Here is a 4,324-nt window from a genome sequence, read left to right on the forward strand (position 1 = left end):
TTGCCTATCCGTGAACACCTTAACCCTAGGCCGATATGGACTATGAGGTCAAGAGATAAGTAGTTCTTGTCGACTTGTTATTCTAGTCGAGGAGTGAAAGATTCTATTGGGATATCGATTAGTTGATTGAACAAGAAAACCCCAAGCGACAGTTGATTATGATTACCAAAGCAAACTAAACACCCATGCTCAGATTTGATAAATTTATTGTTTGATTTCTCATTATTTATTTATTTATTTTCTTTTTCTTTTTTTATTATTAAGAATTCTACAAACCTTTCTTTTTATTTTATCGAAATATAATTCATCTAAAGTACTAATTAGATCTATTTATGCTTAGGTTAGAATTAATTTAGTGCTCGCCTCCCTTAGGCATGATCTTCAGAGTACTTATCTACTCCATTGTAACTATATTACAACTTGACCCGTATACTTGTGAATATCAATATTTCATATATTTTCTTTAGAATTTCTACTCTGGATGTTGGTACGTCCGAAGGCGATCAAGTTGTTGGCACCAATACTAGGGAGGCAACGTCACTAGATTAATTTTTTATTTTGCATATTGATTGAATAATTAGGAACTAATTTCTTCTCTTTGGATTTAGTGTATGACTTGTAGTAAACAAACTTAGAAAGAATAATTCATACAAATCGTCAACAGTAACAACTAATGCAGAACCAACCACCTTCTGGAGGTAATTTACCACCATGAGAAAATCCACTGTTCGACGAAGCTAACAATAACAACTTAGAAGATCCACCACCACCACCATAGCTACTTGTAAACATCAATATGGCACACAACAAAAGAAATCTAAGGGAATATGCGCTACCAAATCTGGATATGGTTCAAGGGAGTATGATGAGGCCAACTATCACGACCAATAACCTTAAGATCAAGCCAACTATGATCCAAATAATTCAAAATGATTTTTAGCTTAGAGGAGCAATGACAGAAGATTCGAGTAAGCATTTAAAATGATTCCTCCAATTTTGTGACACATTCAAATATAACAAGGTCACCGATAATGCTATTCATCTTTGGATGTTCCCCTTTTCATTAATTGACAATGCCTTTTCTTGGTTAGATTCGCAAGCACCAGGATCCATCACGACATGGGATGAACTTGGAGGAAAGTTTCTACAAAATTTCTTCCCTATTAGTAAGACGGTCCAACTAAGAAGGGAAATTTATATTTTTAAACGGTTAGGAGGAGAGAGTTTTCATAAAGCTTGGGAGTATTTTAAGACGTTAATTCAGAAATGTCCACATCACAGATTACCCGAGTGGTTACAACTATGAATTTTCTACAATGACTTGGATGTACACACAAGGTCAGAATTAGTGGAGCCATAGGAGGTGCTTTAATGAACTGAACGTATAAGGATGCGTACGAATTAATAGAAACTATGGCAATAAACTCCTACAAGTGGCCAACTGAATCATATACCTATGGCCAGAGACCATCTACGATGAAAGATATCTAGGAGGACGACAATATCAATAGCTAGTGGACAAAATCAACCGAATAAAGTCGGAGAATAGTGCACCATTTATATATGGAAGAGACAAACCACTGTTCCACTATATAAATAATCCAATCAAAGATGTGAATTACATCGGGAATAGGGATGGAAACCCTTATTCAAATACTTATAATCCTAGATGGATAGATCACTCGAATCTGAGATGGGGAGGAAATCAAAGGGGAGGTAATAGTTCTAATCAAGTTAAAAATAATCATTATCAACCTCCTTATTTACAGAAACCTCAGAAAAGGGTAAACCCAAATGACAATACTGTATGTGGTCAACACTTGGATTTGATAGAGGGAGAAATGCAGTCAATGAGAACATATGTGAAGCAAGTGCAGTCTGAGTTCACTAATTCTACAAAGGCTTTGACTAAGCTGGAAGATTAGATGAGCCAATTGATGAGTATGATGGGAGATATTAAAAGGAAAATTGACACTGACATTCCTAGCAATACTAAAAATAATCCTGGAAAGGAAGGGAAGGAGCACGTGAAAGCAATCGTGCTCTGTTTGGGAAATATCTTGAGTTGCCCAGAAACACTAGCACAAAGAGGAACCAAGAGAGAATGTAGAAGATCTTCAAGAAGACCCTCGAAAGGCTGACGAAGAACCAGAACAAGAGGAGGTAACTAAATTGGCAACTGAGCCGGAGAAAGAGGCGACCAAAAAAACCTGCCAACACATAGGTACCATTCCTTTCAAGGTTGAAAGAGAAACAAAAATGAGATGAAGACGAGTTTGTAAGATTTTTGAACTTTTTTAAAACATTAAATGTTAACCTACCTTTGATTGAACTAATTAAATATGTCCCTAAGCACGCTAAATTTTTTAAAGAAATCATGTCTAGGTGTAGGAAAATTAAGGCAGGTGACCAAGTTAATATGAGTACTTCTTGTAGTGTTATTATATCTAGACAGGTGCCCCAAAAGTTGAAAGACCCAAAAGTTTTACAATTCCCATATAAATAGGGAGAATTCATTTCAATAGAGCCCTATGTGATTTAGGAGCTAGCATCAATTAAATGCGTCTATCAATGTGTGAGAAACTTGAATTAGGGGACCTTAAGAACACGCAATTACAATACAGTTGGCTGACAGATCCTTAGTGCATCCAAAAGGAGTATTGGAAGATGTGTTAGTGAAAGTGCGCAACTTTATCATTTTGACAGATTTTGTAGTCTTAGACTTTGAAGAAGAATGAGAGATATTGATCCTGTCAGGTAGACCTTTTCTAGCTATGTCAAGGCCTACCATTGATCTGGAGAAAAATAAATTAACCATGAAGATCAATGGTGAAATAGAAAATTTTAAATGTGGTCACCAATAAAGTGTAGACAATAAGAGGGAATTAGGTGAGCATTGTAATGAAATATCTATTCGTAAACCTAACTACCTTGAATCAAGGGATGTATTTTCTACAAACCTTGCATGTCAAAAGAACAAGTTCAATGAAAGGGATAAGCGAAAGAAGGTTAAAAGACACGACAGGTGATGAACTAACACTGAAAGAACTAAAGAAGCGCCCTTATATGCATCAACGGAACTGCTGGATGAATCTGGCAGTAAAACTTGATTATTTGAATCAATATTTAATTTTTTGTAAATTATTGTATATATAACTAATTCTCTAATCTAGATTTTAATTTGTATCAACTTTATGTTTTATAGGAACTGTGACACTAGAAATTAGAATTCTGGCAAAAACATAGTCAGTGCCGTAACACGACCACCCTATGTCGCAACACCAAGGCTAGAATTGAAGGAATTGAGAAAACCAACTTGATGTCACGACATGGACTCTGTGTGTCACAAAACCGAAGACAATATACCCAAAATTCCAAAATTCAAGAGTGTGTCGCGACATTGCTACAATTTTCTACAAGGTTGATTCGACCTGATCGCACAATTCAGATGCATAACCCTTGTTTTAATCGATTTTTAAACACATAAAATACTTATTTTTCATATTAATCACACTTAACCATCACCTAAAACCTTTTTAACCACTAATCTTCTCTAAAACCTTCAAATCTCTTAAAACTTAAAACTCTTGAAACCTTAAATTTTTTTTGACTTTTCACAATTTCTTGTGCAACTCTTCCCCGTGTAATTTTCTTTTGTGCAAGATTGGCATACTAAGTGGAAAATGATACAAAAGCCCTCTCAAGGAATCCTACGAATCTTCTCTCAAGGTTAAGGGTTCCTAACTTAATTTTACTGTTTCATTAAAATTGTTGCTTGAGATTTATTAGTTTTTAGCATACAATAAACATTTAATATGCCTCCAAGAAAGGTTATAAGAACTAATGAACCAGAACCATCAGTGGTTCCAAATCCCTCTAATTTCCTGAATCCAAACATGGAAAAATATTTTGTAAAATTTTGGGGAAAAATGTTTCTTCAAAAGAGGGGATTTGAACCCTTTTGCCAGGAGATATGGCCTTTGGTTAGACATCATAGATGGGAACGTTTTTGTACAATCCCAAAAGACTCTGTTGTAGTCCCTGTGGTTCAAGAATTTTATACATATTTGCCGGATTAAGAGTTTAGAAAAGCCGAAGGACATTCATGGGAAACAATACCTGTGTGAGGAAAAGAAGTACGAATCACGCCTCAGGTTATTTGTGAATTTTATAATGCTCTATTTTATGAAAAATATTTTATAAAAGAAACTAGTTTAGAATATTTTCAAGATATAAACATGGATAACATTATAAACTTCCTAATAGAAGGGAAGGTTGAATGGAAATGTCACCTAGGTACTGGATATCTCAACCTCCTTTAATC

The 4,324-nt window shown here is 35.0% G+C and overlaps 1 non-coding gene across 1 annotated transcript; it reads right to left on the reverse strand.

The window, feature by feature from the left end:
* Positions 1-1,177: 1,177 nt before the first annotated feature.
* Positions 1,178-1,284, reverse strand: LOC121225889 (small nucleolar RNA R71). The gene has a single exon (XR_005923793.1). It is a non-coding gene; the product is annotated as a small nucleolar RNA R71 (small nucleolar RNA).
* Between the last annotated feature and the right edge of the window lie 3,040 nt (positions 1,285-4,324).

The sequence above is a fragment of the Gossypium hirsutum genome, chromosome D13 (assembly GCF_007990345.1).
Source record: "Gossypium hirsutum isolate 1008001.06 chromosome D13, Gossypium_hirsutum_v2.1, whole genome shotgun sequence".
In the NCBI taxonomy this organism is placed as follows: Eukaryota; Viridiplantae; Streptophyta; class Magnoliopsida; order Malvales; family Malvaceae; genus Gossypium; species Gossypium hirsutum.